Source organism: Falco biarmicus, chromosome 11, assembly GCF_023638135.1.
Source record: "Falco biarmicus isolate bFalBia1 chromosome 11, bFalBia1.pri, whole genome shotgun sequence".
NCBI lineage: Eukaryota > Metazoa > Chordata > Aves > Falconiformes > Falconidae > Falco > Falco biarmicus.
The window spans coordinates 32,061,979-32,088,893 of record NC_079298.1 but is presented as its reverse complement, the minus strand read 5'-3'; the positions used below and the strand labels follow the sequence as shown (position 1 = coordinate 32,088,893).

The window sequence follows — 26,915 nt, the reverse complement described above, 5'->3', positions numbered from 1 at the left end:
TCTCCCTGCTCAGGTTGGAAATCCGGCCCCACCTTGCTTCTATTTGCATCTGCTGCCACCCTGTGCCACAACATCACCCTTCTCTTAATCACCTGTTTGAACAGCTTAATAGGGTTCTAATAAAATATTGTATTTCTAAAGCCCCGCCACGATGGAATAAATCCCCCCTGGTGTTCCCAGCAGCAGCTGGAGGGATGCGCGCAGCCACTGTGTGGCATCGCCTGTGGCTTCCCCTCCACATCTGGGCTGCTTCCCCAGCAGCAGCATCCTGGAGGGAGGAGGGAAATAAAAACCTGCATCCAACCCAGAGGTTGTTGCCTGAGCAACAGCAGAGGTGGGTGCAGCGATCCAAGCAGCACAGCCAGAGGTGAGCTTCAGACATGATTGCCAGAGAGTTCAGGGCACCCTCTTGGGAAAAAAAGCAGGAGCAAGGAAGGCATCAGGATGTTGCAGCTTGGCTTGATGGCTGTGGTACCTGCCAGGAGCTGAGGGGAGGGTGGGGGAGGCAGGGGCAGGCTGAGCGGGGTCAGTCAGTGGCTGCAGCATCCTGCATCCCAGCTGGGCTGCTGCGGGGGTGGCATGGGGTGGGCACGTTCCCAGCATCAGGGTGGATGTGGGACAACCTTGTTTAAAGAACACCATTGTCCAACGTGCCCTGCTCTCACCGCACATTTCTCCCTTCTTCTCCTGTCAAGTGGATGGTGGCCTGAAGAAGGGGACAGAGATTTTTTTTCTTTGCAGTTTAACCATTGCCCAGAGGCAGGATCGAGAGCTAGTGAACCAGTGTAGCAACCCCTGTCTCCCCAGAGAACCAGTAAGTCCTCATCCCCACATGACTGGGAGTCCCTCCATTGGTCCAAGGCTAGCTGGTCACATGCTGTCCTGAGCTCCTGTGGCTTCAGGCAGCGCTGGGTGAGCTGCTGGCCTCGCAGAGATGAGCAAGCAGCAGTGCAATGGCACCGCTCCGTGGTGACCACCCTGGGGCCACACCATCGCCAGGCAGTGCCCGGTCTTCGTTCGGACATCAGCCCCTTCGTGACCATGCTGGTAACAGCTTGGGCCAGCACCACCACCACCATGCCCTTTTTATTCCACCTCTTCTGCTCTCAGCGAGGCCTGAAGCCTGGTTATGGATTTATTTGGGTTTTGCTGTCGGCTCAAACATCGCTAAAAAGCTGCTGTGACGTTGGCTCAGGAGCCGCGGGCTTCAGGCGCTGGCCAGCCGTGAATTGACAGCAGCACTGAGTGCAAATCCGTAATGGGCTGATGGACACGGCTCCTGCTGGAAGCCGGCACCATGGCACTCCCTGCCCCTGGGTGGGCATGCTCGGCATCATCCAGGAGCAAACCCCCGCACAGGCTTTCTGCAGCTGCTTGCAAAGTGGCCAGTGCCCACCAAGTGCCAGGAGCTGCTACAGCCCCCACGTCATCTCCTAATCGCAGGGAGATGGGATGTTGGGATGGGATCCGGTGCCACGGCTGCTTTCCAGGGGTTTGCTCCTAACCAAGAGAGATTTAGTTGCTGGGGTGGGGCGGGGGGAGCATAAGTAAGGTCACAAACTGAATTATATCCAGACACATACAGTACATAAAACTACAGTCTGTTTCCCCTCTAATTGGTAATAAATGTAAATGTTTAGTTATGCCTGGCTTGGGAGCTATGAAAAACACATCTGGCTGGCTGCTTTTCCTGCCTACCACGTGTAGCCGAAAGGAAAGGCGGAGGTGCATGTGTGTGCACCTGAGGAAAGCAGCAGGAGAAGGGGCAGCGGGAGCAGGAAGGGAGGATTGCCGGAGTGGGGAAGGTCAGTGCTGGAGGGTGATTTCCCCTGTTCACAGGGACCCCCAGGTTCTGCACCTCTCCCCTCCCAGGCAATGCAGCCCGCAGGGGAGGGGTTCCTGCTGGAGCTGCTGATGCAGGATTCCCGCATGCACCCCAGGGGGAACAGGAGCGCCAAGCTCCCGGAGGTCTCCTCCCGGCCATTAATTACCATTAGTCAGAAGCGCTGATCTGATCAAACCTAGAGCGGTGTCTACGAATCCCTTCATCCAATGCAAAGAGCTTTTACGGCTGAGACGGTCAGACAGTGGCTGGCAAGGAGAAACAACAAGATGTCATTGTCCTCTCTGCTCCCATCCCAGAGCTGTCCTCAGGTCTGTAAAACCCGACCTCCCAGCACCGTCCCCACCAGTTAAAGATTGGGAGGAAACCAGTGACCCCAGGAAGCAAACAGAGCCCCTTCTCAGTTCAGAAAACTTTCTCAACACCAGGCCCCCAGGGCTGGGGAAGGTGGGAGAGCCACAAAGCTCAGGCATAAAGAAAACCAGGTTTTCAGCAGAATCAAGCGTGGTGGGGGGGGAGGTGTAGGGCCCCCCTCCCCATTGCACCTCCCAAGCTATGGTTTCCTGCCCTCACCCAGCAGCAGCTCCAGCCCCACAGCAATGCCACCATCACCACTGGACCCACACCTGGCCTAGCCCAGCTGGGGCCCTGCCAACCCCAACCCAGTAGCCTTGTCCTCCTCCTCCTTCTCCTCTGCCTGCCTGGTTCACTCTTATTCTGACAGCACCGCCTCTTACTTTGAAGCAGGTTTTTCTTGGAGAATGAGCTTCGTTTTCTAGACTGTCCCCAAAGAGCCTGGGAGTACTCGCTCTCGTCCCTCCCCCTGCCTTGATCAAGGCTGAAGGCTGAAATCCAAGTGCATTGATCAAAGCGGCTTCTTCGGGTGAGATTTACTGGCGAGGAAAAGCAACAGTTGTTGAGGAGCTTGTCCAAGGGGCCAGTGGTTCCTCGCCGGGAAGAAGATGGTAGCTGTGGGTAGGGGGTGCAAAGGGCTTGATGGGGCCCAGGGCAGCAAAGCAAAGGGATTTTCCCCGAGCGGTGAGGTTGGAGGCTGCCATAGGTGAGAGGGATGCTGCCTGCTCCTGCGATGTTGGGGACAGCAGCAGCCAGATGTCCTACTTCTGAGCTCTCCTAGGGAAAGATGCAGCTTTGCATACGACTGGGACAGAGATCAACGATGCTTGGGCACAGTGTGCCATGTCCAAGGTCTTTTGCCTCGAGACAAAAGTCTCCCATTCCTAGAGGGCAGCTTTAAACCGGCCCAGGCTTCACAAAACCCCTTGAAGAGCTGCAGGCTGGCAAGCTCAGACAGCAGCCCCCTGGCTTGGTGCCGAGCGATGGGGCTGGGTGCCAGCTACTCATGCCAAGGTGAAAGCGGAGAGATCAGGCAGCCAGATGGCATCCTCCCACAAAAATAACCACCAGGACTCAAACCAGCTCATCTGCAATTGAGGGCTAAAGCTGGGCCTGATGCAGCCGATGGCTGCCCCGAGGGGGGACGTGCTGCTGCCCAGGCAGGGAGGGGGCAGTAGGAGCAGGGGTAAAGCCATCTGCAGGGACAGGCAGGCAGGGAGCCGGTGCCAGCACTGGTGTTTCTCCAGAGCATCCAGAGTCTGGCTGGTTTCACGTTTAGGTGCGAGCCATGCCCTTATGCCCGGACTGTGATCACGCTGCCCAAGAAAGGGAGTGACAAAAAGGGGTGAAAGTGGGGGAAGAGTGGTGGTGGGATGAGAAAGCTCTTGGGTTTGCAAAGGACGGGGTTGTTGCTGTTGGTAAGATGACTGGACAACCTGCCACCAAGAGGCAGCCCCTCTAGACAGGCTGAGACCTGCTCAGCCTCAGGCAGCTCCTGCATCCATTTTGCTGTGACGGAGGTGATGAACCCCCACGCCACGCACTATCTCTTCCCTTGGGCGCAGGCAAAGCCAGCACGCTGCTGCCTGCACTTCAGGCCCAGGTCCCTGCCGCCAACCCTGTGCTACTTGCCTGCTTCTTGCTGTGCCACCAGCACAGCTCCCTGGGCACCTCAGGCGACCTCAGATGCCCTGGCGGGTCCTTTAAGCCAAGCTTAAAGCGTAACTCAGCCCAGCCCAGTCGCAGCCCCCCACAACAGGACATACAACCTTTGCAATACTAGGGCAGACCCCCCCAGCAGTGACACCAGCCCCAGTTACTGGGGACAGGCCCCTTGGTCACCCTTCCCAAGTTGGCAGAGATCAGCCCTGGGGCCACACTACCTCATTCCCCAGTGAGGCTGATCCCCCGCAGCTGCAGCTCTCAGAGTGGTGAGTCCGGGTCTCCAAGGTCAGGCCATCAGCTGGTGCGACTCCCCAGCTACCTCTAGCAGATCTACACCAGCTGCAAGGTCCATCCACCCCTTGGAAAGGGTCAAATGCAGCCAGCGCAGGAGGAAAGGCCAGCAGTGATATTTGCAGGCTGCTCCTGGCAGCCTCCAAGCAGCCGCAGCAGCTGCCTTAGAGCACTTTTCATCTAATTCAATGAAAATGAGATGTTCAAGTGAATGGAGATAATTTAATAATGAATAGCTCCAACTTATCGGAGAAGCTCTCCGTCCCTGCCTGACAGTCACAGCCTCTAAGTGCAGTTTAATAAGGGAATCACCATCACTCAGCCCTGTGGTAGGAAATCAACACTTTGCTACCCAGGGAAAAGGCTCTGCACCTTCCTAAAAGCTGAAGCTATTTCTCAAAGAGCCTAAACTCTGTTGGTCTTTAAAAGGGAAAAGAAAAACAAGAGCGGGGGGTGGGGGGAAAACCAAACCAGCAAAGCAGCCCATCTTCAGAGGCAAAATGTAATTAAAAACAAACGCCAGCTTGAAGAAGGCTGTAAGTCATCACAAGCAGCAGCCAGAGCTGCAAATGAAAGCGATGCTGGCTGTGCCTGCAAGTGGGGGTGCAGGGGGGTCCCAATGGTGCAGTAAGCCAGGACATCTCAGCAAGACATTTCAATGCATCAGGGTGCTGCTTTCTGCTAGCCAGGACTGGGATGGCTCCACTGAGTGCCATGGTCCCTGGCTGGAGGACACACTGGCCAGAGACAGAGCCAGCGCCCTCCTTTTCTGATGACAGAGCATCACCGTTGAGCCACCTGCTGCCCAGACACCCTGGTCACCCCTGTGGTGGCTGCACCCTCCCTGGTGGGGACACACTCCCAGTCTTTGACACTGTAGAGAAGCACTGCCGAGCCGTTTCCACCCAAAGTCACTCCGTCTGTACAGCGAGAATGGAAAACACCTGCAGAACATCCCTGGCAGGGATTGATTGAGCTGGGAAAGCACCACTGCAATGCTGATGGGGACTGTGCACCAGTCCCAATGGCTGGGCAGGCGGTGCTGGGCCCCCGTCCCCCTGCCCAAAGCCCCACCAGCAGGCAGCCATGGTCCACGCTGTGGAAGTACCACCAGCAAGTTATTTCTTCAAGGCATAAATCAGCGTCCTACCCAGTATTGATCCAGGCAGCAAAGGGCTGCATCCTGCCCGGCGCTGCCTGCTCCCATGCAGGCAGAGGGAGGTGTCAGCGCGGGGGATGCCAGGCCCCGCGGATTCCTGCTGACACCTGCCAGCATCGAGTGCTTAATTATTAATTGCATTTCCAGTAGCAATTGTTGCTTGTGCCGATGGAGTTGGACGAGACATCACAAGCAATTAGCAGAACTCTCCGCTGGTGTTCAGTTGGTACCTGCTTAACACTCCGCTCACGTCCTCCTCGGGTCGCTGCAGAGGGAAGGAGGAACCCATTTACATCTGCTCTGCTCGTAGCCTGCCGCTCACGGGGAATCCTGTACGTCTGGCCTGTGCGTGGTGGCCACGGGCGTCGATGCTGCCACCAACCTTGGGCCAGCCCTGCCACAGTGCTGGCACGGTCCCCTCCGACGGCCGTGTGGCAGATGTGGAGCAGGACGCATGGAGCGTCAGCTGCCGTGCATCCGTGTGCCGCCGATGGCCAGCCCTGGCACTGGTGTCTCAGCCAGGTCTCCTGGGCAAGCAAAGCCAAGAGCAGGGGTGGCAGGAGCTGCGGTGGAGGAGGCACCCCAAGCCTGATCCCGGACAAAGCTATCTCAGGGCCAAGCATCTACTCTGCCCCAGCTCAGGTGTCTGACCAAATTAATTTTTATCATAACCGAAGTGACTGGTCAGTGGAATCCAGACAGGCTTTTCCTAGTCATTGAGACCGTTTCATAGCAAGAGCAATTTTGGGAGCTTATTTTCCACTTCATTGAGTGCCATGTTACTGCAAATGAATATATTCCTTGGTTGGTGTGATGGAAAATACAGCTGTAAATGCTTTCTGCTTCATTTGGGTAAAGAGCTCCAGATAGGACTAAATATAAAGAGAATTTAAATGCTCTACTTCATTAAAAAAGTTGTTTCCCATTCTCTTTCTTCCTGAAAATACAGGGCTGCTAGCAGAGAGAGCAAAAGAAGGATTTAAATTTACATCAGTGTCATGCTAAGCCAGCTGATCCTCCCGCACCCACGACTGATGGCAGATGCCCGCCAGCAGCTTGCTCCTTGCTCTCCAGAGGTTCAGAGAGGTGGGAAGCTGAACTCAGGGGACGGGATGGCCAACACTGGAGTGCGGGGCCGTGGCACGTCCATCTGTTCACCTCTCTGTAATCGCCTTCAGCCGATGGCTCAGCCTTGGAGGCAGGAGGACACATCGGCAAAGGCAGGAAGATCCCAAACCTAATTCTTTTGGCTGAGCTGGGGCACATCTAGAGGTTTCTAGAGACATGTGCCACCATTTCCACCTGGCCTTGCCAACGGGGTTAGACATCCTTACCTGCTGCGTAGCCACCAGTGCTAGAGAGGCTTGAGGACCTGGAAGGTGGTCTAGCTGCCCTCTAAATGATCTCAGTGGCCACCCAGCCAGCTGCCTTTGGGAATTGATTACTAGCTCATTTTCTTCTGCCATAGACTAGAGAGGCTCCTACCAGCTAACAGGTGTGCAGCATTTCACACTGACCTCTGGAATGAAGTGCTACCTCCTCCCGCAGCCATAAGGAATTCTCCTGGCTTGTCGTCACTCCTGGTTTACCCTCTCAAAAGGGGCATTAAACCCCCTGGTCAGCATCTCATTTCCTGATCCAGTTCCGAGCAAGGAGACTAGGATCTTTATTGACTTTATAGTGGTTGGGATCACGTCCATGCTCTGACATCAGCTCCGAGACAGCACAGAAGCAGGACCCAGCCTTGCTGGAGCGCTGCTCTGAACAAGCTTCTGGGAAAAGACTCCAATCCCATCTTTGAAAGGAGGGGTACAGCCAGGTTGGGTTGCCATGTCCTCCTGGGGCTCCTTCTTAACACTGAAGAGCCCCAACCTCCTCTGCAACGCACCAGGGCTCTGCCACACAGCTTCCTCCACTCCACGTGTGTTCAAGGAGAGGCGGGATCCCTCTCCAAGCTACCCAGCAGCCTGGCAGGCTCCCTGGTATCTCCCTGAGCAAGGAGGATGCCTCCTGCTCCGGCTGGGGCTGGCAACCCAAGTCACTCCGAGAAATCTCATTTCATGCAAAATCGGAACCGATTTCTTTGGTAGAAGGGCCATTGCAGTCCAGGGAGACACCTCAACAAGTCTTTGGATTCTTTAGCCTTACAAATCCCATTGGACCAGGATGTCAGGTTGTGCTCTGCTCTTACTCGATACCACCAAAGTGAGGGGAAGCTTTCATCTCTCCTAAATCCAATTATAACCCAGGAACCAACGCGCTGTAGGCTCACGGGGCTTACAGATAAACAGATCATCTCGGTAGGGCTGCGGCAGAGCGGGGCGGGATGAATGATAGGCAGCGGGCTTACATCTGACTGGAGGATAAATAGAGTTCACTTGACTCACAAAATAATCACCTATGGCAATTTTGCTAAATTTTAAATTGCATCATTCCACCACACACACACACACACACACAACCCCGCCCAAGGATTTACATGGAATTGACACAAATAAGTTCTATACAACATACAAACTTCATAGGAATGACTGAAGTTAATTCAGCCTTCCATCTGAGTGGAGCCAGGAGCAAAGAGGCATCCATGGCTCTGTCTCTTACCTCCAGCACAGGGGTTTGGCCAACCAGCTGCTTTTCATACACTGGGCAAACCAGAGGGACCCAGATCAATATTAAGAATGAGTCACAGCAGTCTCATTTCAAAGACCTCCCTTCCCTTTCTCCTCCTCTGAGCATGAAGTTTCATGAAGTTCATCATAGTCTGGCAGCAGAACTTAAAGTACTTTATGAAGGTATTAAATTGCACCATCATAATCTCCAGGGCATGGGGACAACCCAGAAGTGTGAGGGCAGGACGGGGAACCTGCCATCCATCACCCAACCCCAGCCAGAGGCACTGATTCATATGTGGGCAGGAGTGGTCCTCCACCAGAGCGTGAGAGCCAGAGAGGTGTCCCAGGTCCCACCTCCACACAGCCCTATGCCTTCTCCCCCTGTTCCAGATCATTCTAGTGGAGAAGCTAGAGGAGCTCTGAGGTGGCCTGGGAACAATGCTCCGACCGGGACTAGCGTAACAGCAAAGAGCAGTGACAAAACGTCCCCAAGGAGCCAGCACAGGTCTCCCACCCCCAGCACATTACCCAGCTTGCCACCCAAGGTGCCAGTTGATCACACCACCTGCTATGCCACAACCCTCCCCTTGCACCTACTATTACTCAAATAGCTGGCAGCAGGCGTGAACAATTACCAGCCAAGATCTGGATCAAGGACAACGTGATATAATTATTACCTTAATGGCATTTCAAGACTATCACCACCGGCTGGAAGTAAAACTTCTGCTGAGCGAGTTTAATAAGCATATCATCTAATATAATATTCGCACAGAAGGGCAGGGTGGCTTTAGGAAGGATTACGGTAGCTTTGCAGCTTTGCGTAGCTTTACATGGGATATTTCACATGCAACAGATAAAGCAGGATGAGCCCACGATAGCTGAAAACCCCGGCAGAGGCAGCGGCTTGTAATGCTACCTCCCATCTTTTAAGCAGGAGATTACAAGCTTACCCTGCATACAGAGACTGGGCGGCACCGGATCGGTGCTCCCGGTGCCTCCACCGTGGCCTCCACAATGCTGGCGGCCAAGCAGCGTCCCCACCGTCATGGTCACTGTGGTCTAGTAGCTGGCCATCTCCCTGGTGGCCAGCTGAGACCCGATGAAGGCATCACACCAGTGCATCATCCTCCACCAGCCCACAGCCAGCTCCAGACCTGCGGGTGTAAAGCCCTGCGATGAGCAGATCCAACCTCCTCATGCCCACATTCTGCAGAAGCTGGATGGGAGTGGGTCCCAGAGGGACCTGGGACTGGGTTAACTGGGCTCGGGGGAGCCTGTCTCTACATGCACCAGCTCTGCACAGCACGCTGAGTCCATATTCCCCCTTGGCCTGATGCCTTCCCCAGCCCAGGAGCTGTCACAGGCTCTGACCAAGTGGCTCGCACCTCAGAAGCAACCGGGCACGCAAGGCTTGTGCTTCCCTCCGGCATGAATTACTGCCAGGGGAGCTGTGGGTAGGGAGTCACCAGGGATTTCCAGCTAGCCCTGCTGGTTAATGCACCCACGGGGACGTGAATCAAAGCAAAGGGAAGGCGGGCGATCGCACAGCAGCGCAAAGTATATATTGCCCATGTCTAACCCCTGAAACTCCCAGCCACAAGGCACCAGGAACATTAAGGGCTGGGGGGGGGGGGGGGGGGGGGGGGGGGGGGGTCAGGTTTAGAGACCTTCCCAAGCCTAAGAGATATCCAAAATCATTCTTTACGAGGGACTGCAAAACAGACAAGAGCTCTGCAAGAGAAAGAAGTACATCCCAAAATCCAGTGCGGTTGTCCCATGTGGAAGGTGCCTGCCAGCAGCTGAGATCCCAGACAGCCCTCTGCTCCGGCCAGCCAAGCCTTAGGTGACATCCAACATAAAGCACTTGCATCGCGCGGTGCCCCAGGAAGCATCCCAAAAATACTGCCTCGCTGCCTAATATATGCGTTGGGTTTTGCTCAGCTTTTGAACCATTGGGTCGCCTTGTCGTTAATTAATGCATCGCTAAAATTATGTTTGGGGGCTACTAAGGTTTATTGGGTAGAAAATTATTTCAAATACAGAGAGTAGGCAGTAAAGACTGGAAATATGTTTTCAAGTATAAAGCTAATTGCTACAGGGAATCCCTCTGGGATCCATTTGGAGCCCTTGCTTTTTTATTTCCTTCCTCCGTTAATGACCCAGCCAAGGTTTGTAAAACAGCAAATGCAAAATTGCGTGCCGATGATGTGATGCCCTGCATGCCAGCAGCCGGCGTGAGGTAGGATCCACTAGGTCTCCATGGTGGTGGTGGTGGCCGGGGCAGTCCTCAGCCACATGCCCTGTCGCAGCAGACCAGAGCAGCCTGGCAATGGTGGTGACCACAGAATCATAGAATTGTTTAGGTTGCAAAAGACCTTTAAGATCTCTGTGTTGGGTCCAGCTCTGGTCTCAGCCATGGGGGGCTGCTCACCATCCTTCTGCTCTCTGTAGGAATCCACTGAGCCATAGGAGAAGCCCATCCCACCCCACCACCCTCCTGCTGATGTGGGCGTTTCTGGAGGGGAACCCCAAAGGCAGGCTCTGGTGCTCCCAGGAGAGCTTCACACAGGTCCCACAGCCACCCCAGTGCTGGCAACCGGGCTTGAGGTCTCCACTGGTCCAGAAGCAAGACTTCATGGATGCAGTCTTGAAAGTGAGACTGGCTTAAGGTCAGACCCGCCGCCAAAGGGCTTCACTTCTACATCCCAGCGACCCCAAAGTACCTGTTTGTCTGAGAAAAGATGTCCTGCCTCAGGGTGACATCCTGCAGGCCTCCAGTCATCCCAGCAGGAAGGAGCAAGTCCTTGTTTCCAGGAAGGTTTCCATTTCTCACCGGCAAGGTCACTCAATTAAGGAACAAAAGTAAAACCACAGTGACTTCCCAGCCTAGGCTCAGCCGCAATCAGATCAGGAATCGCCAAGAGGGTCTGCCTTGACGAGCATCTCCTGAGGATGCTGCAAAGGCAGGGGTCAAGAGCAAGGTCCTACCTGGCTCCTCGCCGTGATGCCTGGCTCCTGACGGGGACAGCAAAGCCTCCGCCGCACGCTGCCGCCCGGGGGGGTGTTCACGCATGCTTAAGTGCTTTTCTGGACTACAGCCCGAGTGAACTGAGGCGTTTTGAGTGGCACAGATGGGATTTTGCTTCTTTCTTTTTGTTTGTTTGTTTGTTTTTTTTAATTTTGGCCTGACGGTGCCCTCTGAGGTGTAAATAAGTGCACAGTGGTGACCAGGACATGTGACTGACCTGGACAAACACAGAGCAGTTTCATTCATAAAAGCCATCCTTGCTCCCCACTCAGTTTGGTGAACCAGGGGGGCATTAAGCTGTCTTCCTTGCTATGTCCAGCCACCACCTTGCACTATCTTGTTTTGCTTCCTAGAAGCATCTCCCCTTACAACTGCCCCTCCTCCCAGCCCTTTTGAGGCGTGCAAGGTCTCAATGCAAGCCAGGCATCAGGATCCTGCTCCTGGTCTCAGCTCGGAGGGTCTAGATGTCGGCAGGCCTGCCAAGGAATGCAGAGGTGTGCTCATCCACCACCCTGGGACATCGGCAAACTGAACCTGTCACAACCCCTTGCCAGACAGGGCAGGCTGGAGTCACTCAGAAATGAGGATTTGCTGATGCTCCCTCTTCCTCCAGCAAAACAGTTGCCCTGGGAGCGTAGTGGCAGCCAGTGGCACTGGGGAGATGCTCCATCTCCCACAGATTTGGCCAAGACAGAGAAATCGAAATTGTGCCATGCTGCCCAAAACTACACACCTTCTAGAATTTCTCCTTCCAGAAATTACCAACAGGAGAAAGAAAAAAAAAAAAGAAGAAAAAAAAAAGAAAACAACCACAGCTGACAGCCAAAGCAACCCCGTGTGTTTTTTTTAAAGAAGCCACATGCAGTGAAGGGGGCCCACCTCATCCGGTGACCGTGCCCAGGCTAGAGCCCTGGCTCTGTCCACTCGCTTCCGACTCAATCCCTGCTACAACTGGAAGACAAAACCAAATCATTTCATCACCACTGGATCTTCTTTCACCTCCTGCTCCCACAGCTGTCTCTCCTGCCTGGGTCGCAGGCTTTTAGAGGTAGGAGCTGGCTCTCCCTAAGGGGATCTCCTAGCACTGGCATGGCCAGCATCAATTCAGCAGCAGAAATGTTTCTGGCATTAGTAGCCAAATGGTGAGGGACCTTGTACACTTGAAAGCAAAGCCTGGTTTCAAGACATCTCCGTCTGATGCAGCCCGTGTTAGGCAGAGCCGTGCCCAGCAGGCACCACCTCCTAGGCTCAGCACCATGCAATTAGTGCGGGGTTACGAAGCTTTCCTTTAACCGTGCCCTGAACGTGAAGCTGGTGGTTGTGGGCTCCCTGAGACCGTAGTTCAAACAGCTTCATCCCTCTGCCTTGGCGGCAGGCAGGCACATCTGCTCCCCGTGCGGTGCCGTTACAGAAACAACGCTCTTTGAAATGCAGATCCTGCCCTGCTTTGCTTCCCGCATCTTTGTAGGTGCCGGATTTACAATGCCCTCGCATCTTGATCATTGGCCTTACACCAAGGCCTGCTGTACCGTCTGTGTACGCCACGCTCTCGTTAGTGTTCGGGACAGCACAAACCCCGGGAGCCTTTTACCTCCCTCAGCTTCTCTTGACTGATGCTCAGGCAGGGAGATACGGTGCTGCGAAGCCCAGGGTCAGCGACAGCCGGCCAGATCACAGAATGCTTTTCAAGATCAAGTCCTTGGTTCAGAAAAGGAAAGCTGCTCAGAGGAGCAGTTATTCACATTTCTGTCCTGGTGCCAGCGAGGGCGAGATCACGAACGAAAGCAAATTATTACTCATGCAACAGCAGCTGGAGACATCAGTCCCCCTCTGGGCATGGGCAACCGCTGTGCAACAGGGAGCCGCATCCAGAGAGCTTCAGATGGAGATGGATTTGGGATCCCTGTGATGCTGAGGCTCGCCTCCCCCCCGACGCAGGTGTCTGCCCCAGCCTGTCTCCCCTGTCCTCCACCAACAATCTCAAGCTGCCAAGGGAACGTGGCTCACAGTCTGCTGGCAGGTGCCCCATCCTTTTCAATTACATGCAGTCCAATTCTCATCAGGAGAAGGCAAGCCAGGAGGAAATGCCACTGAAGTCACTGGAGTCGTGCTGCACAGTCTGGAGCGAGCGGGAAGAGACGCTAAGCCTGGCCTACACACATCATCTGGGCTTCTGTCGCCTGCCCCATGCTGGCTCAACCCTCATGTAAATTTATGGCATCCATTCCCAAACTGGCAAGACACGTTGACAATTAATAAGAGGGACATGAGGAGATGTATCCTTTTTTCTTTAAAGCCAAACATCAGACGCCGTACCGGCCTCTGCTCCCTGCAACGGAAAGCCTGCTCTGAAACCTAGTCCCCAGCCACCAGCCTAAAAGCCAAACCACACCAGCAAACACCACCCATTAAAACACACAACTCTAGTTTAAACCTTCCCCAGACTAGAACCTTAATGGTTCATGGGCTTTGAGCTCTGAGCCCGGCTTAGCCCACTCACCGGGGACGCACTGCAGAGGTGGGTACCAGCGCCGATATTTCTAGGGTGCATCCAACGTGCCCCAAAATTTTAGTAGCCACCAGCCAAAGGAGAGGATGCTATGGGGCTGTTCCTGCTGGCCCAGCTCCCAGATAAGAGGAACAAGCCCCCTTTTTGCCGCCTGCCCTCTCCCCAGGCTTAGGACGGCTCAGAAGGACAGCTCAGGACATCCAGGAGCTGCCCAGGATCTCCATCCCAGCGCTTCTGTTAGACCAAAGAGGCTGGAGATACAGCCATGCCCCAAGGCTGCAGGACCGGACCAAGGAAAGTCCAAAAGCCACCACTGTAACACAGCATGGGAAGCAAATGAGGAAGATCAGTGGCTTCATGAATTTCCTACTGCCTTGTAACAGCAGAGGAAATATTTCAGAAAATTCTAAGATCTGAGGAAGCCTGCAGGCACCCAAAGGAAGCCAAATAAAGCCCTGTGCTCCTTGTTGGCTGACCAGGAAAACTGCTCCCTGTCCCCAGATGTGGCCTCTCTCCACGACCTCAGAGAGAGCCAGGACCATCACCAAACCCAGGAGCCAAATTAGACATGGATGGAGGCAAGGATTCTTCCCTGGACCCTGCAGAGGCCAGCAGACACCTTGAGGCGTGGGGTTAACATAAGCTAAAGACAGCACAAACAAAGATCAATCTAGCCTCCCTTCAACACATCAGATACCCAAAAACTCTCCCCTCTGCAAAGGCTCCCAGTGAATAATCCTTCCCGTGAATATTGAGAGCTACCTTGAAACAGTGGCTGTCCCTTCCCACCCACCATTCCTTTTGAAGGCCACTCCAGAATGATCTCTTTCAAGCCTCAGAAATTGCTTCTAAAATCCTGTCTGAATTTATTTATGACCAGCTTACCACACAGGGATGCATCTTTCTCAGCCAGAGTCGTTACAAAAGCCACCGCATTAACAACTGGATGTCTTTTAAACCCTACCAGGGGTTAAACCTAATTCTGCCTACTATAAAAAGTCTGGGATGCAGCCAAAGTATTTGCCCTGTCCTGAGGCAGGGATCCTTAGTAGGACCCCCAGCCTTCTCCTTCCTCTGTCCCCTTGGGAGAAGCAGGAGAGCGACTGAACTTCTTAAAGCCTGGTCCCATGCCCCAAAAGATGTATTTATAGACTCTGCGGCTGGAACGCCAGAACTTTTTATTTCACCTCTGCAAGGACTATTTTGGGCTTGTCTGCCACGCAGGCCAGGCCAGCAGCGAGCAGAACCCGGCCCTTCCCTTGCGCAGCGGTTGATACCAAGCAAGGAGAAACGTCCCCATCCAGACGTCTGCGGTGGGAGGAGGTCCCCATTACCTGCAGGACTATGGGGCAGCCTTTCCAGCCTGTACTGCAGGGGCTCAGGCCATTCTCCAAACCCCTTGCTGCTTTCTAAGTGATTTCTACCCACCATTTCACACCAGGAAGGACCATTATGCTTCTGAGACCTTTTGGAAACTTAAATATTCAGAGACTATCAAGAGATTTGCAGCTGTGAGAGCCAGGAGTGGAGGGAAATGCTATCCATCTCCAGGAGGAGATGCTGAGGGGCTGAAAAGCAGTGTCAAGCCTCCGGGACCTCCTGGAGATACGCTGAGTACTGGGGCTGGCTGGGGACCCGGCCTCCAGGAGCACTACACCTGGACCATCTTTTATAAGGCCACAGGAATTCAGAGGGTCCTTCCCCCCCAGTAAAAGCTTGGGATTTAGATGCTCAGCGATACCGTTGGAACAATTTCCTTGATCTTTTATTACCCTGGTAAATAATTTATTGGGACAGCCATTTTAAAAAATCCCATAAAAGACCTATAAAACATATTTATCACACAACCCCCCACACACACGCTCTTTGGCTCCAACCAACAAGCTGAAAACTTGTTTGTATACTTCACTGCACATAAACTAACCAATGCCTTGTGACAGCTTTAAGCTTTTTAACAGCTCTCTCCCTGCTGCTTTTTATTTCCATCTTTCTCTGAGACTTCAGAAGCTAAAAAAGAACCCACCACAACAGGAGAGGTTTCGGCTTTTGGACAGATATTGACAATCAGGAACTGCCCCCTCGGTTTTCCTGACGCCTGATAACTTTAGCAAATGATGCTTCTTTTGGCCGAGAAACACAACTCGAAGCTGTGCTCATTCGTAGCATGTCGGGACACGGGGCTGGCAGCCGTGCACAGAGGGATGGATGCAGGTGTGACCAAGGTGCTAGTGGTACAGGCATCAAACCACCTCTTGGTGCCTCGGTTTCCCTCCTGAGATCAGGAACATCCATAAGGCACTTCTGTCATCTTCTCCTGGCAGAGGGCATGGTCCTTTCTTTGTCCAAGACTTGAAATAAATGGAGAATCCAAAGAGAGCACTGAGGAATGTGTTTTCCCACCCAAAACATGCACAAGCCACACACACCGAAGCTTTCTGTCGCTCCCTTGGATACCAGAGGATCCAGTCAGATGAAGCCAGGCCAGCAGGACAAGATCCCAGCCTGCTGCCAAAATACGAGCCCAGAACCCAAACCACACGTATTGCTGCGAGCAGGACGCTTGGTGCCAGGCAGCGCACAGCCTCCAAAAGCAGACCAAGATCTGCACTGTGCCCACAGACCCAGACCTCGCCAGGGACAGCTTTGCCCTGCGAAACGCCAGCAAACCCAGATGACCTGGCATGGGACAGCCAACCTTCACAGCTGGGGGTGGGCTGAGGTGTGCTCCTCTCCCCACCAGCAAGGGGAGATGTGGGAGAGCAGAAGCGAGGCTGGATCAAGCCTGGAACCCCTCGACCATGATGCAGAGGTGACCTTCCAACCATGGAGAGAAGCACTCTGAGGAGGGGGAGCACAGTCTTCTCACACCGGCTCAGCGGAGCTGGCCATCAGAAGGCTGCCAGAACCAGGACAAGCACAGACGCCCAGGCACGCACTAAGCCTGCTCCAGATGGCATCTGTCAGAGGGAGCCAGGAGCTGTCTGGGTCACAGCGCTCCTCACGCACCATTTGGCTCTTCCCCATCCCCAGACATCTCCAAGTACCCTCATCCCAGTCCCGATTCCAACACAGGAGTGAGGTAATCCAGTAAAATGCCTTTTCAGGACACTTTTCAATACTGCCACTGTGCTCCCCTCTTCACTCAGCTTCCCCCCCTGCCTTCCCAAAGCCCACACCAGGCACTTGAGCTACAGCTGCTTTCATACCTGCGTGAGCCAAAACGCTCGTGCCCACACCGGCTGCCTCTCCGTAACGGCCGCTCTCTGCCTCCACCACTTGCTCTCCAGAGAGACCAGTTCAGAGCAAACTCGAGTGGCCAGCACGGCCATATGAAAAAGAACAAGCTATGGAAAGGTCGTCAGTGGTCAAAGCAAGCTGGGGCTGGGGCGTCTGCGTGCTGGACACCACTTCTGCCCACATTCAGTGCTACCGTGGCTATGGGTACGGGGCATGTGAGAGCTCCCCTGGGTCGGTGAAGGTAGTCCAGCTCCACTGTCAGCCAGTCCTTTGAGTAGACTAAAGCCCAGCAGAGCATCAGTTCTTCTGTGCTCACGGAGAGTGTTGATGCAGGGGGCAGAGAGCCCTCTTCTGTCACAAGTGTTGTCACTCTTCTCTCTCACCTCACCCCCTTCTCCTCCAGCAGCTCCCTTGTTACTTCTTCCTAATCCTCCCCCACCAGTCCTGCAGCCACCTCCCCCTGAATGCCAGCAAGACCACCAAGGATCCCAGCTGGTCTGGAGGACCCCCAGGCCCACCGCCCCGCGCAGCTCAGCACAGGTCCCAGCAGCACACGCTGTCCTGGGCGGAGGCCAGCAAGGATGCATCGCCCACAGCAGGACCATCACATTTCCCTCCTTCCTCCACCGGGGACCTTCATCATTACCATCAGCAGAAGGAAGCAAGATGGACACTATGAGCTGCAGTATGGATTAGATCTCCTGAAGTTTTCCTGGGACGGAGATCCAGCCCGGCACTGCAGACCTGAACAGATCCTTTTGGCCAGGGGATGGACTGTGGCCAGCCCCGGAGAGGCCAGGACTCCAGGCTCAACTCGGACCTCTCCCACCTTCACTGAGTCACGAGCTCCTTTGGCTGCTGCTTCCAAACTGATGAGCACGTTAGCAGTTCACTCTGTTTGAGATTTAAAAGTCAAACCCTGCCACAGGAAATTAAAAGATAATGCAAGGAATTATTTAAAAAAATTAATCTTTATTACTCTCCACTCCCAAGCTGCTAATAAAAAAATGTGTTCCTCATACAGTCTCTATAAAAACAGGTTATAAAGCAGAGGAAGAGGGGAAAGCAGACGCTTTAAAAAATCGACTTTCATCCCTCTGCCCTGCCTGCCTGCCATAGCCATTCATCTGCACCTGTGTGTCAGCTCCCAGTAGCTTCCAGCCCAGTCAGCCCCTTTTACCCTGCTAGGTAATTATTCCCCGTTTCAATCCAGTCCCCCTTGTCCCCCCAGTTTTACATCTCCAGAAGATCAGCAACCCTGGCCCAGAGAGCAGCCTAGAAGGTGGTTTAATGGTACACCTTCCCTGCTCCAGGTATCTCCGAGCACCGTATAAACCAGGATGAATTACAGCTCGTTACAGAAAGGGCAGGCAATCAGGAAGCAAACAAAGTAGCTATTACAGAAGACAGCAACAGCTCCACAGCACCAGAGCAGGGTTGAAACATGCAGGAAACCGTGCCTGAAAGAGAGGTTTCCAAGGATCCAAGGAAAGCATCCTTGGCAGCTCTCAGAAGCCAGTTTAAGAGGCTGAGAGGCAGGTGGCAACGCATGGCTTTATTCAGAAGATGCTTCTGTCTAGGGCTCTGCTCAAGAAAGAAGCACCGTTCTTGGTTCTAGCTGGTGCTTGAACCCACGGAGCCAGAAACGGGACTTGCAAACCACTTTTGTGTCATGACAGCTGGCATCAGTTAGCCAGGTTTTGGTAAGTTCAAGAGCCACCACAATTGAACAAGAGCACCCAGTCTAGCACATGAGAGATGAAGAAGCAAGAGCCATTAAATCCATCAGCTATGTCCATGCTCCAGTAGAAGAGCAAGCCACGAGCGCAGATCCACGGCCCACCAGCCTTCTGGCCAGCTGCAGAGCGCATCTGGCCCGGGCCTGCTCAGGAGGACATCCACCACCAGTACTGCTGCCAAAGTGGTGCCCCTGGGCCGGCTGGAAAAATGGCCAGGCCTGGAAGGAGCAGAGGACTTCACAAAAGGAGAAACCAAGAGACCGAGAGCTGCTGCATCGCACCACCAGTCCAACACGAAAGATGGCTCTCTTTGGTGTTCCACGCCCAGAGCTGGGGCTGGGGTGAAGAAGCCAGGCACCAGCAATCCCAGAACATGCCTTGATGGTCACTACTTGCAGGAGCAGCCTCAGGGGAGCTGTAAAGCCCAACCGACCCGTCCCCAGATGAGCAGTACAGGCACCAAAACCACCCCCCATCACTTCTCCAGCAGGAGAAGTGCTTCTCCCAGGAGAAGCAGCTCCACACCTTCTCCTCATTGTGGATAAAAGGGGTATTTGGCCTTTTCTGACTCCAGGAAGGGGAGATACAGCCTGGAAGTAAAGCACTGGCTAGGAATACGTGCCAGGGGTGGAGGAAGGAGAACGGCAGAAACGCAAGCAGGGTCAAACACAACAAAAAAGAACCCTCCACCCCGGGAGAGAAGACGCCTGCCAGGCACTGCTGGCCAGGACACCTGTGGTCCCCCAACCAGGGGCAGAAGAGGAGAGGGGACGCTGCAGTACGGTGAGGCAGGAGGTGGCTTTCCGAGGGGAGGTTGACTATGATTGATGGCACCGTGCTGTGTTCTCACTGATGTAGAAAATTAGAGAGAAATCGCTTCAGATATTGGCCCATCCGAGACACCTGTTGTGTCCTTCTGCAACACAGGCGCCTCTCCCGGGAGCTCTCCCTCTGGCTCGCAGGCTCATTATTCAGAGTGTTGAACTGGGAAAAGCAACACAATTTATATTATTCCCCCCACACACACACACTACTTGGCTGTATTATTCTTGGCAAAACGTAAGGCACTGATTTCCTTGCTGAGCTACTCGCAGGAAAGTTTGTTTGATTCTCCTCAGCTAAGAAAAAGGAGCCCTTTGCTTTCTCCTTTCTCTCCTCACTCAAGGCAGGGGAGAGGCTCTAAGAAAGATAGGAGCCATTTTTTCAGATGGAAATAACTCCTTTAAAAAGTGAGTCATGCTCCACCCCACAATCTGATAGTTGGTAACCACAGCGAGCAATGCTGCTCTGCTAACACAGCCTTGCCTTAGTGTCCTCCTGGCAGGATGGTCCCCTCCTGGCTTCCCATCCCTTCACCATTTAACCAGTTGCTGGTTTTCCTTCCCTTTATCATGGCTGCTTTTGTCGCTCCATTGCCTCTCTACCAGATGCCAAAAGAGTTTTAAAATGGTCTTGAAAGGGTTTTTTAAAAATCCACATATTCCTTTCAGAGGAAATTATGAAGCCAATGGTCTAGATCAGCACAGGCTGGTGGGTCTTCAGGAGATGTGTCACACCACAGACCAGGAGACTACTGGGCCCTTACCTTAAAACAACGCTGTCCCTCAGCAGCAGGCAACCAGTTTCTTCCCAGACGGGCACAGCATCTGAGCTCATGTCCCTTTAGTCCTAAGGTGTCCAAGCAGGTCTAGAAATGGTAGAAGAACCTCCCTGACTCCTGCCAACACAATCCCAAACAAGCCCCACACTCCTACTGCAACCAGTCACCTCTCTTCAAACTCCCCAGAAGCTCCCAGGCAACTACACCAGCCTGGGGAGCAGCACAGGCTCTTCCACTTGGTGAGCATGGCTAGAGGAGACTGAACAGGAGGTTGGATGTGGGAATTCCCACCTCTGGGAAGGGTTGGGAAATGGTTCAGTTTCCTCTCTGACCCCAAACTCAGCCACTGGTTTCTCCTGCCAGCTCTCCAGCTTGGGGCAGCAGACCTTGTTCCCATGGCAAAAAGGTAAGTTGGTTTTTTTTTTGCTCTTGGGTATCTCAAGAATGGCTTCAAAATTACCCTGCTTTGAAGCCCGTTGCCCAGCACATATGTCCAGGCTCCTGAACTGGGGAGCTCCTCACAAAAAGGCAGTAGCTAAACCCACCCCTGCTCGGCTCCTCTGTTAAAAGGGCAACCACGCCACCAGCTGCAGCCCAGCCAGCGCCCGAGTATCCCCTGGGTCACACTGGACTGATGGCTGGCAACAAGCAGCAAAGACCAAATTCAAGCCAAAGACTAAAGCACTAGAGAAATCCCTACAAGAAATTTGGAAAAAAGCATCCCTCTCCCTGCTCCCCTCCCTTATCCACATGACTGACCTCAGCACCTGCCTACCAGTTTTCCCAGTGGTGGTTAATCATCTGACCGCTGGAAGTCCCTTCTGGGGGTGCAGAACAATCCCCACACATGCCCCCGCTTCTCCATCTGCTAACGGTTTCCCTTCGCCCAGGCTGAGCCTCCCCCAGCCTGAGCTAAGGGTAGGAAATTAGCATTAAAATGATAACTTGCTATTAGCGGTGCCTCAGCTCCCCATCACGCTCCAGGAACAGCAAATGACAGGCTGTGATTTCCCCGCCGCGATGCAGGGGAGGGGGCCCAACGGCAGCCAGAAGTGCTGAAGTTACCCAGGCAAAGTTTTACGCTCATCTCTCCCACCCCAGCAGCCCCTTCCCTTTGCCATCCCCGTCGCGCTCATCCACCGTGCAGGCAATCCTACAAGCAGATGGCACCTGGGCAGGAAAGCAGACAAATTGGCTCCCACCTGCAGGAGCACTAAGAGCTTTCAAAGCAGCCGAGCGCTCACTCGCCAAGAGCCCCGCGGTGTGGAGACACCAGAGGAATCTGCTATCACTCGCCTTCCTCACTGCTCACCGGCTCCTGCTGCATCCTTGCCTGGTTGCAGGCTTGCAACAGGCTCCTGCTGGGAGCCGGTGGCTGGAGGGGACAGTCGCCGAGTCCTGAATCAGGTGCCGGAAGAGGTAATTCAGGCTGAGCGTCAACGGAGCGATGCTTTTTTTCGCATCAGCACAATGCTGTGGTTTGGAGGGCGCACAGCTAGCCTGAAGCAAAAGGGTTTTCTTGGGCCCCTGCTGAACATCCATCTGCTTGTCAAAAAACCAGCTCAGCTCAAGCTGCCTGCTACCTCCTTCTGCCAAAGCAGGGGTATGCCCTCCCTGAAACTTCCCCTCCTTGACCAGATAGCTGTGGCACGAGCATGGAGAGACTCATTGCATTTTCTGCTTGCCCGCTCCTCTGAGCCCACCTGGCTGAAAGCTGCTTAGTACATCAAGGCCAGAGAAGCAGCTCACGTACCAGACTGCAGAAATCCAAGAAGCAGGAGGAGCTGAGCAAATCCACAGGGGTCAAGGCAGGTTGTCAGCTCCCTTTGGGTACCTGAGTGAGCCTGCAGAGTGACGGCAACTGCTGATCTCACAGCTGGAGCATTCCTCCTTGCAGAGCCCCACCACGCTGGTCACCTACAGCAGGGAAAGGGGCCACCGTGAAGCCCAGGCATGCAGGAGTGCTTGGGTGCTCTCAGCACATCTTACGTGGAGTCATGCATGACGCTGCTGAACACTCCCATTCAAAATTACATTTTAAGCCACATGGGTAAAGCTGAACAATCCCCTCCCCTCTACCTCATCCTTATCTCTCTTAAAAAGCACCTGGACCAGCAAGCAAAGGCAAGTGTCCTCAAGCCCCAGCCTGCTGATGGCCTTGTAACCGGCCTAGGTGGTGGAATGCAAAAGGGAGAGGGAAGAAGGTGGTAGGAAAAATCAATCAGGGTAAACCAGTTACCCCTTCCCTGGCATTCCCATCAGCAGCTGAGATGTGAGAGCAAGGAGAGGACTCATCTGATGACGGATGGCAGAGAACTGATCCTTGGCAAGGCGGAACAGGAGCAGAAGGAAGCACTGCTCCCAAAGGCGATTCTTACGCCTCCTTGGGATAAGAAAAACAACCATCAGAGGCGGCAGCAGCAGAGGAAGGGAACGCACTCTTCTCCCTGCACGTTTGGTATTCATCTCTGGCCTGTCAGGGAGGGCCGTGATCCAACCACACATTTGTATATTCACTGAGCCGTACACCCAGCTCAGCGGACTCCTGACAGATGCAGATGGCAAAGCCATTTTTCATAAGGTGAGGAAAAAAGGGGGAAAGGAGAAAAAAAAAAAAAACAAACACCAAGCCAAAGACAGGCTCAGGCATCAGCTGGAAAAGATGCAAGACAGGATCAGGTCTAATAGAGAACCAGATTCAGATTAAGCTCTTGGATCTTTAAGTGCACAGAGGCCTGTCTCCCCTGCCTCTGTTTTCTAGCATGGCCTGGCAGCGGCAGCTACCTTCATTCTTTCCTCCGTAACCCGCTGGAAAATGAAAGCTGGACCCAGAACAGCACTAAGGCTTTGCTGAACCAGCCCTTGAGGACAGCAGGCTGGCAGAGGAGCTGCTGGAAGGGTGTGGGCACAGGCGCTCTTCTACAAGATTAGCTCCTGTTCAGAGGAGGTGAGAGACAGCCTGCAGAGAATAGGAACCATCAGCACGTTTGCCTGCCCCTCGGACCCTGCCTTAGTTCAGGCCTGGCCCCTGAAGAGCACAGATGGCCCCTGGGCCTCTGAAGGGACACCCCTGGCAGACCTCCCGCTGGCACAAGAGCACCAGCATGGCAAAGGGCCGCTCTGTGCAATGCTGCCGTGATGGCAGACACGGCAGCTCCCAATGCTCCCGGTTTATCTCAGACAGTAACGAGGGGTTTCCCTCTGTGCCAGGTCACCGCACAAAGAGGCATCGATGACACAGAACGGCTTGCCGACGCAGCAAGAAAAGTGATGCTCAGGACAGTATACCCTGTCCCTTGAGAAGCACGTGTACATGTCCCGCTTGGCACTGGGAGCCAGCGGCTCTTGGTGTAAGCCATGGGGAAGGGAAAGGAAAAAGTACCTTCATGGAGGGAAAGATTTCACCTCCGCCAGTGACATTCTGCTATTGTCGCCGCCAGCCACAACATCACCCTCTTGATATGGAATCTAAGCTGACAGTGATACAGGAATGGAGCAGGGAGGGCAGCAAACGCTGCCCAGCCCTCTTTGTAACCCAAAATCTCCCTGGCTTCCAGCCTCTGTATGAAGCAGAGCCAGTACCTCACCACCAGGTCACTGAGCAAGTAGATCTTCTTTTTCCAGCGCTGTGGAATAATCTTTCCTTGCAGTTATCCATCCTTCTGGACAATAAGGAGGATTTCATTTTGGTCTCTGCTGTATCCTTGCCATTTCTGAAATGAGAAACACATGCAGAAGCCAACACCTCCTTTGCAAAACAACATATGTATCTGTAAGCTGAAGTCACCAAAGCCTGAAGAGTTTGCGGTGCCAAAGTCCAGGTGCTTTCAGACTCATCAGAGGTACATCGAGCACCATCGAGCCCTGCTGCCTGTGGCATTTCCAGCTGACAATTGCTCCCCTCGTCTCAGGAACAGGCGAACGCAGGGCTGGGCAGTGAGGCTTGGCGAAGGTTACTGCCGAGACCTGGTAGAAATGTCATCCAGCAACACATGCTTCAACAAAGATTCATTCCCAAGCAGCCTGGCTCCATAATAAAAGTGTCAGAGCAGCTGACTTGCCTCCCCCCAATCTCATTGCCTCCAGATTTATCCTGTCTCGGGTCTCTCTCCCTCCATAAGCTAGCACGTGCCTTTCCTTTCAATAGGCTGGCACTGAAACTCAGCCAGCTGAAATTGTAGGAGAACAAGAAAAACAAGCCAGGTGAAGGGACCGGAGGGGAAAAATGCTCAGGAGCCAGGTTTTCCTCTAATTTTGACTGTTCTCAATTCTGAAAGGGAGGAGGGGGGAAATGAGAGGTACCATACTGTGAGAACGCTCCAAAACCAGAAGCCACCCAATTTTGTGTCCCAAACCAACGCCCTACTGCCAGGCTGTGTCACCTCCATCTCAGGAAGCTCAAATTCCTTTCCTGATAAAACCCATCCCAGGACATGTGAACATCTCTAAGCCCGTCACCCTCCCAGCCAGGGAGTCTCTTCTCAGAGGGCTGGGCACCCAGAGAGCAAGGAGAGGAGATGAGTCTCCCTGTGAGTCAGAGTCCTGGGGAGTGCTGAGCACTGGCTTACCTTCACTGCAGAGATGTGATGCTAATGATGCAGTATCGAAGGCAGCCCCAAAGAGCAGACAGTCTTCAGGGAGTTAAACAAAACAAAACAAAACAAAAGGGAGAGAGAAAGAGATGTTAGTGGTCTTTTGCAAAGAGCTAAAAATACCCAGAATGGCCAGTTTCTGTTGGGTTTTTTTCCCCCGCCGCCCCACCCCCTAAAGGAGTGTGCCACACAAATTAAAACGATTTCCCTCCAACCTGGGAGATAGGACCAGGCAAGGCATCCTTCAGCTGTGAGTGAAAGAGACAGAGCCTGCCTCTGTCAGGAGCACTGCCAGCCCCAGGGAGGCGAGGTGGGGGATGGCAGACGCCACTGCAGGGATGCTACTGGTTAATTCCCAGTAACTCGGACAGACAGATCTGTGCCAGGCACCCAGCTGGGGTGCAGGGTGTGTTTCTCCCACGAAAAGGAGGCATCAATAGCAGAAGCGAATCCTGGGCATCGAGACTGCCCTGGAGGGATGCTGACTAAGAGCAGATGCCTGCAACAGTGGGCTGTGGAACAGTTCTCCTCGAAGCAGTTAAAGCCTCCACTACCAGAGAGGCAGCCCTGTTAAATTTGCAAAACTTATTGCAGGAGGCAGAGCCTCTTGGACCTATGGATCTCGTCACCCAAGCACATCTTTTTCTGGCTAGGGTACCCATTCAGGTAAGTGGCTCAAAATCTAGCACACCCACATCCTCCATTCAACTGACAGCATGGAGAGCACCAGCTTGCTTTCAGCAGTGAGTGCTCATGGACAGGCAGGAGAAAAACCAGAGCCACTCCCACCAGGCTATAAAAGCTTTGCTGTCACAGCTGTTTCTCACATCTGGATGCAGACAGCACTTAAAGTGTTGCAGCTGGCACCAGCTCCTCAGTTAGCATCTCCTTATCCTGTTAACGCCAGGCAGGGGAGAGGTCCGGCAGCTGAGGTTGAAGGGGCACTTCAGCTCTGTCAGATTCTCCTCCGCTAATGAAAATGTTTCTCCAGTGTGTCTTTGGGAAGGTTTCCTTCAGCTCCAGCCCCCGTGTGATTGAAGGCTAATCTCTGCTACTCTTGGCTGAATGGCAGCCCATGAAGAAGGTGATGTATTGTGTTTCCCTTCAACTCGACATTTAATGGTGCTGGGAAAAGAAGAAAAAGCACCAGATGTTTCTAGATTGTAAGTGAACTCCTCCCGTAACGCAGAGAGAGGTCACGGCAGGCGCCAGACCTCCCAGCCTGGGACCAGAGCACACCCCTGTAAATTCAACCCCGCTTCGAAGGGCCATTTCACCTGCCATGGTGCGTGCCTCCCAGAAGCAGTCCAGCTGCTCACATGTGGCCACAGGAGGCAACGTGTCCTGCCACCACCCTATGGGACATGACTGGCCTCCAACGAGCTCCCCAGCATCAGTCTGGCCAGCGTATGGGCCTGGGAGAAAGGCCAAGGTCCGCAGCGCAGCCTGTTTGGGACCAGGAGGACAGCATGAGACGGGGGCTCAGCACTCACAGGCGGTGGCCTTGGCTCCTTGGGCTGGCTCTGAGCTAATCTCTGAAGCCCTGAGGTGTGAAGTTTTCCAATCTGCGGTATTAGCTTCCTTTTAAATGCCTAGAGACCTACCAACTAAGAACGGAGAGAAAAAATTAGGATGATAATCCTCTTGCTGCTGTGCTGCTCACACTCAAGGGGACGCCTGGCTCCATGTCACACCAATCTCCCTCCTCTGCTCCAGAGCCACTGCTCTGCAAACACACTCCAAACCAACCCTGCCAGCTGTTTGCTCTCCTGCTGTTTCTGCCCTTGCTGGAACAACCCAATTACCCATCATGGCACTCTCTGCACCCTCCACCTGCAAAGCTTTGCAGCTTTTCTCTTCCTTCTTTGCCTCTACCAAATCACCAGCATTAGTTGAGGACTCCCAAACGCAACACAGGCTCTCCTTGTTTGCTTTCTCTTCTCCTCCTCCCCCTCTCCCTCCCTTCTCCCATGCCCTGCCTGCCACCGGCACTGGATGTGGGATGCTTACCATAAACCACACAAAATGCATCCTCCTACAGCTAAACCTGGAGGAGGAGGAGAAATGAAGAAAACAGGAGGAAAAAGAAAAATCTTCCAATTACTGGCAATCAGCTCTACTTAATGCTCACCCACTGTGCACTGTGCCCCAGACACAAACCGCTCCGGCAGGTGAGCATGCTGGGCAGCACAGCACGTACCTGCACACACAGTGCACCAGTGAGCACACAGGGTGCTTCTGAAGGTATTCCAGCCTATCTGGGCACAAACGGCCACAATCTGGGGG

At 53.7% G+C, this 26,915-nt stretch overlaps 2 long non-coding RNA genes across 4 annotated transcripts; both read right to left on the bottom strand.

Moving 5' to 3' along the window:
* Positions 1-8,519: 8,519 nt before the first annotated feature.
* Positions 8,520-11,013, bottom strand: LOC130157180 (uncharacterized). The gene is made up of 3 exons (XR_008824719.1): positions 10,913-11,013; positions 10,648-10,768; positions 8,520-9,078 (listed from the first exon to the last, which is right to left on the bottom strand). It is a non-coding gene; the product is annotated as an uncharacterized LOC130157180 (long non-coding RNA).
* A 7,181-nt stretch (positions 11,014-18,194) lies between these two features.
* On the bottom strand, positions 18,195-24,782 carry LOC130157235 (uncharacterized). Of its 3 annotated transcripts, XR_008824743.1 has the most exons (4): positions 24,606-24,782; positions 23,620-24,003; positions 21,791-21,954; positions 18,195-19,421 (listed from the first exon to the last, which is right to left on the bottom strand). It is a non-coding gene; the product is annotated as an uncharacterized LOC130157235 (long non-coding RNA). The 3 variants fall into 3 exon arrangements; XR_008824741.1 differs by having other exon boundaries at positions 21,791-24,003; XR_008824742.1 differs by having other exon boundaries at positions 21,791-23,750.
* Positions 24,783-26,915: the final 2,133 nt, after the last annotated feature.